The sequence below is a fragment of the Bidens hawaiensis genome, unplaced genomic scaffold, assembly GCF_021521415.1.
Source record: "Bidens hawaiensis isolate Kalapana, Puna unplaced genomic scaffold, B.hawaiensis_p1.1 tig00083410_1, whole genome shotgun sequence".
Lineage (NCBI taxonomy): Eukaryota > Viridiplantae > Streptophyta > Magnoliopsida > Asterales > Asteraceae > Bidens > Bidens hawaiensis.
Window position 1 is genome coordinate 23,557 of NW_027503990.1, and position 7,095 is coordinate 30,651.

At 34.2% G+C, this 7,095-nt stretch overlaps 1 pseudogene; it reads right to left on the reverse strand.

The window, feature by feature from the left end:
• Positions 1-2,495: 2,495 nt before the first annotated feature.
• On the reverse strand, positions 2,496-5,797 carry LOC143607548 (NASP-related protein sim3-like; annotated as a pseudogene).
• Positions 5,798-7,095: the final 1,298 nt, after the last annotated feature.

The following is a 7,095-nucleotide window of genomic DNA, read 5'->3' on the forward strand; positions in this document are numbered from 1 at the left end:
TGTCATTGTGTTTTTATTTTCATAGTGTTTATTCCATTGTGTTTTTTACATTGTGTCTTTTTCATTGTGTTTTTCATAGTGTTTTATTTTCTGACGAAATTTCCGAAGACTTTTCCGGCAAGGTGGTGGCGGTGGGCGGTGGTGGTTGTAGGAGATAAGTGAAAATTTAAGTGAGTTTTAATTAAGTGAGTTTTTGAAATTAAATTAAGTGGGTTTTCAATATTAAGGTATTAGACAAAATATTCCTAGCCTTCTTAAGATAATCAAACTTCTTATTTGATCTTTTCTCTGTATATATATTCTTTTATTTTTTTTAAATGTTTTTTAATAAGTGGGTAAAATGACCAATTTACCCTCATGTGCAAAGCACATGACCAGACTTAACGATAAAAACTAACTGGGTTAGGGCTAAAGGACAAACGATGTAGCATTTGGAAACGTAAAGTACAAAATATGTTATTATTAAAGATAAAGGGCAACCACTGGAATTGAGTGCAAACATAAAAGATAATTTATGTAATTTTGTCTATTATATATTACATTTTTAATAATTGATTATTTATTTTTTTTCAACAATAAATATTAAAAACAATAAGACTATCCTTTCAATTAGTGAATATGAGTGAAAATGAGCAGAACATGCATACTCGTTAGCTATTCACAATTGCACGTCTAGAATCAAGCCAGGTTTAAAATAACCTATTATTTATATGGTGTTATATAATATAACTATAACAACAAGAAGCAACTATATATTACTTTATACATAAAAACTATAATTTATAAAAGATGAAACAATTAATAGAAGACCAGAGCTCGAAAAACCGTACGAGAGCCAAGCTCAAGCTTAAATGAGCCTAGACTCAACTTGTTTGCACATCTATTACTAAATACTAGACACGTGCCCGCACGTAAAAGTGATGGGAGTTCATGGTTCGTTTTGAAACCTTACAACCATTTATATCGATCATCGGTTAGGTTCACGGTTAGGGTTTTCTTTTAACGTTCGGTTTTATTTTTCAACAATTTAGTTTCTATTTTCGATGATAAATAATGGTTACTAACACTTTGGCTCGCATATTTGGCTTAAACCATCAAAACCAGCATTGAACACCTATACATAAAATATTATTTTTTTTAATTGAAAAAAACTCCAACAATATCATACTCAAACTAAAGAGAATAAAATGTTCGTTTTTATGGTGCAACCTTTATTAAAAAATATTAATGTATGAAAAAGTCTGTCGGTTTAAAAATCGTTGGAGGAATTTGGTTTAAATGAAAAATAAATAGTAATAAATGGTTAAAGATTAGGGAACAAAATTGTAATTATTATTTTATTTAATAAAGATTGAAGGTAAAAAATTGAATATATTAAATTAAAGGTGTGCATTTTATTCTTGAAAGTAGATGCGGCCCTTCTTTGGAGTTGTGCATGTGTAGATTTGTACATCCCTTAATACAAAATGTCTTAATTTGTCATTCTCTAATACATTATATATAGTATTGATATAGATATAAGTAAAAAAAATCTACCTTTTTAATATGCAGTTACTTATATACTTGATTAAGATGCATACTTTTTGGATGTGTAATCTGTAATCAAGCATCATGGTTCGTCGCTTTCTGATTAAAAAGACAAAGCTAGCCATATCTCGATCAGTGATAACGGAGCTATCCTTGTGGTTTGCATTTGTTCTAAATGAATCTCAGGCCCAACTCAACATTCGGTTTTATATCACATTGTAACTCGTGGGTCAGTTATTACTTATTATTGTAAATAAATATTGATGGTTTAATTTTACAAAATCTCTGGTGAACCATTCTACGTCTTGCGTTCCTATTGATTTTCCACTTTCAATTATCAAACCATTGTTACAATGACGCTTCTATACCACACATTTTCATTCAAGCTACGTGTAATAAAGGGCTACAAAATGGGGATGATTTATAACTCATCAAATGAGCGCCTTTTATTTTAGGAGTGTAGTGTAGTATCCCAAAAATAACCCCCAAGGCTTATCATTGGTCCATTTAATATAATAAAAATATTCTTCTAACAACGGGGAGGGGGTTGCCGCCTAATATCGCCCCAAATGTGTTGTAATTTTTTTATGAAAATAAAAGAAAATCATATATGATATAAAAAAAGGTAAAAGATCGGTTCAATTTCAAAGACCGGCTTATGTTTCAAACCATTAGCCTAATGCCCTAAACCCAGTTCTTCAAACCGTGAACCAAAACCCGATAAATCTAAAACCCGGCATATTTGGTTTGATAATTAACATAAGAGCAAAAAATACCAATATTCATGGATTCCTTGAATTCATTTACCTTCACATTAACACCAATATTTGATCCAGATTAACAAAGAAAAAATAATCAACTTAAGAGCAAAAAATAATAGGTAAACAACAATTAACCACCAAATAACTCTTAATCACGGGTCCATTTTAGCTGTAATTCAGTTAAGAACACAATGTTAATCGACATGATGATTATGAAAATAGTTTTCCTAACTATCAAAACACTCATTTCACATAAAGATCAAATTAACAAAAGATGACAAAGTTCATTGCTCAAAACCAATGAACCACAATCTTTAAGATATGACATTTAGTCTCAGAGACGAACCTTACAAGCTGAGTCATTCAGCACCACCACTGTTATTTGCAGCGGAATCAGATGCAGGCTTTTTTGCCGGCGGTTCAACCGAGCTCACTGACACCCCGCTTCACTCCCCTCCCAACAACCCCAAGATCAGTCACACCCGAATCACCATTTGACTGAGCTGTCAAAACAGCAGAAGACCCAAACCCAGAACCAGTTGTCGTACCGCCACCACCACCGCTGCTGCCGCCTTTTGCCTTGGCGGCCATCATCCCCAGAATATCAGACAATATAGATGATGGATTTGACACAATCTGTTGAAGATCTTCAAGCTGCCATTGAAGTAATATTTATGAAGTAGATATTAGTTTAGAAATGTTTTTTTAATGATTTTAAAACTTTTTATTTCTTTATTCTAACTTGGTTTATTTGAATAGATTTAAATTCGACTCGAATTCAGGTGCGCTTATTCGAATCGGTTTATATGAATTTTAGGCGAATTTGAATTCAGCTTTAAAATTTTCATATTTGAATAACTTGAATCGAATAACCCGAATTCGATTTGAATAACCCAAATTCGACTCGATGAACACCCCAAGGGTATCAAGATTCAAGAAAATAAGAAACCAAAAGGTGAGTTTAAAGCTTGCCTTCTTTTCAAGCTCGGTTGAAAGCCCAGTGAGAATCTCAACCTCTTTTTCTTTATCAGCAACAGAATCAGTCGTTTGTGAAGCACCAGAAGACTGTCCACCTGCTGACTCAGTATCGGTGGGTCCCACAGAACCAGATGAGCTTATTTCACTTGCGAGTCGGTTCAAACGAGACTTGCAAACTGATATAGCCTTTTGACAATATGGGATTGCTTCCTCACCCTTTGAACCGATTTCCAGACATAAACATATCCTAAAGTTCCTGCAATTGTCATATTAAGGATATACATACACGTGTAAACAAATCAAACAAGCATTAACGAAGCATGTTTGTGTTCATTCTTTATCTTTAACCAAACAAACGACCAAACACGAACAATTAAAAGAACATGGTTTTTAAGTTCATGTTCATTCTTTAACTGCAAAAAACACACGGTTAACGAACGTAAACAAACAAACATATCTGAACATAAACGAACCAGCATAACTAAGCTAAAACTATGTTATATAAAGAACAATGTGGTGGGCCTAAAAAGTTATTAAAACTAGACTACGTTGTAAAGGGCCAAAAATTATAAAACAAATATATTAACTAACATAAACTATTGAACTTAAACCAGATGGAAACTAACAAACATGAATGAATATAAACGAACGAACATAAACAAGTTTAAATGAAAGAAAGTTCACGAACATAAATGAACGAGTGAGACATGTGTTCATGTTCGTTTGTTAGACTAAATGAACAATTTGTTTGTTTTCATGTTCGCTTGTGTAGTCGTTTATTAAATAAACGAACTTACAGCTGAATGGTTCATGTACTGTCCAGTTAACATTCAGTTCGTCTACAGACGTAGATATACATCATCTGAAGGTTTCAAAATTATAAACCATTGAACTTAAAAAGGATACAGTTCAGCAATATGACGGCTGTCTGGTTCAGCTAAACGTTCCAGCATCGATAATGCTTTCAGGTAATCATTAAGGGAAGTTTCAACATCCTCTATAAAAAGAAGGCAAATGAAACTAAATAATAAAATGAATAATAACAATCTATGTGCGCTTAGCAAACTACGCATACCTCTCTCCAAAGCTACCTCTGCTAAAGCTGAAAGAATGTCAACTTTCTCCATTGTGTCACCTGATTGTTTTTCAGCAATTGCCCTAGCAACATCAAGCATTTTCCAAGCTAAATCCAGGTCAGATTCATCCTCCTCACCATCACTTGCCTCATCATCTCCTTCCTCACCACCACCTAACACAACCAAGAACATAAATGATAACAGATCATAGTTTGTTTAGTATTGAATTGATCTAAACACATAACTGATGCTACTAACCATCTTCTGATTGAGGATCTGAAGTTCCTTCTTTGGCATCATTTGAAACCGAAGTTTCGCCACTTTCTGCACCCTTAGCGGGCCCCCTTTTTAGAATCATCTTCAGAACTTGCCTCTTTCTTAGAGACAGCACCAGAAACTAATGGATCAGACTCTTCTGAGCCTTGTAGAGAAGTGCACAGCCGTACTTATAATATGCTCTCACACATTCAGGTGCAAGCTCACCATAATGTGCAACCCTGATCAAGATGACACAGAAATAAAAGATATTGTCTCAGTGACTCAAATCAGAGATCCTAAACATTTCAAGGTATAATTTCCATTTAGCCAATACTTTCTCAAGTTCACGGCTTCACGCGATATAGGGAGACATATTAACAGAGAAAATACGAAATGAAAAGGTTGTCGTTATACTTTACAAGTTGCCACAATGAATCTGACTAGGTATTTGTATTTATACTAGCTCATGCATCTAACTAATGCAATAGCAACCTTAATAACTTAGCTAACTCTTGTAACTAACATGCTAACAACTAGAAGTATAAAATGAAAATTTTGTGATTATAACTTACAAGTGGTTACAATATATCTGACTAGATATTTATACTAATCCATACATTTAACCAATGAACTAACTACTCAATCACTTAACTAACTAACAACCATGAGCTAATTACATTTTGTGCTTTTAACAACATGCATCATCTATCTATCAGAAATATGCATATAAACTCAACACTCTTAACAGAAATTAACATCCAAAATTACACATCAACATAACTTAGTTCTTCTCCTTTGAATTTGAGTTATTTGTTCAATTACTTAAAATAATAATAATAATATATCAACAAACTTATTACATACTTAATAATTAACTGCAGTTACAGTTTCAAATAAAGTAATAAAGCGATAACAGATAACAAAGTGGTGGATAAAAAGCCCTAATAACCTGATTTCTAGGGCACGGCTGAAGCAATTGGTGGCTTCAGCGTAATCCTCCTCCTTGTTAGTCTTGGATCCTTTAACCATAAGCTCTTCAGCGTACTCGAGTGACTCTCCATGGGATTTCAGAGGCGATGTTTCGACGACGCTACAAGAAGACGATGTGCGGCCCAAGCCTCCTGTGGAATCGATTGTGGCTTCAACGGAAGCTGGTGGTGCAAGCTTTAGTGAAGTCGGAGGTTCGTCTGCTGCCATTGATGATGATGATGATGATGATGATGATGGAGGGAAAATGAGAATGAAGAGTATGTGTAGTCTGTCAGTCACTGTGCTTTTTAAAGCTTTGATTTTGTGCTTCCTTGGCGGATAAATGAGCGTCTACCGGGTCTGGGTTGGTTGTGTATTTTCTATTTGGTCCATGTATTATTATTATTTATTATTATTATTATTATTATTATTATGTGATTTTAATACCAAATTTTAACCAAACTTTACTTACGTACAAGAGCCGGATACAACTTTATGGGGCCGTCTTTCAAACGCCCGGATGCCAAAGACCCAACCATTTGTTATAAAAAGTGACGGAACCATGAATTTTTTTCAGGTGGTGCATTACTTTTGGATTCGTCAATTTCATAGAGTCAGGTATAAAGAATTTCGGGTCGGTTCGATGGTTCGCGTCGGTTTGATGGTTCGAGATTCAGGTCGGTATGAGGTTCAATGGTTCAAGCCGATGAATCAATACTGAAACACTTAGGATTCAGCTAGTTTAAACCCACAATTTGAATTTATCACCAAACACTATGGCTGTCATTTTTACCCGAAGCCCGAAACCCAACCCGCACCCGAACCTGAACTTACCCAAACCGAAAAACCTGAATCCAATAAAAGACTAACTCGAACCTGAACCCGAACCGAAGTAATTCGGGTTGGTTTTCGGGTTTGATATATAAGTTTTCGGGTCAACCCGAAAAACACAAATAAATTTTTAGTTTTGAAATTAAATATATTTTTATGTATAATAGGCTTAGTCTTAGCCACTAAAGTTATCAACATCTGACCCTAATCGATTGTTGTCATTTTAGCTATTATGGATCGATTGTTTATTGTTAATTTATGTTTTCCGTTTATTACTAATTGCAACCATAGTCGAACATTCAAATCACGTCTGCTTGAAGAAGATTATGGTTTGAGTTAGTTACTTACTTTTATTCTTCTTTTAAACTGTTTTATCAAGTTATATTGGTTTATTATTTGATTATTTGTGTTACGAGCAAAGATGAATATGTAGTTTTAATTTTAGCATTGAAGTTGTTTTTTTTGTTTGCTTTTTAGGATACTTGAAACCCGATTAACCCAACACGAAAAAACCCGAATTACCCGAACTCGAAAAAACCCATTAGAGTTTGGGTTGGGTTTCGGGTTAAAATTTAAAACTTTGAAACTCGAAAACCCGACCCGAAAAACCCGAAAAACGAACCCGAAGAACACCCTACCAAACACATTATCAATCAAATTACTCATGTATATGCCTTCTACTTTCCCAAGCATGT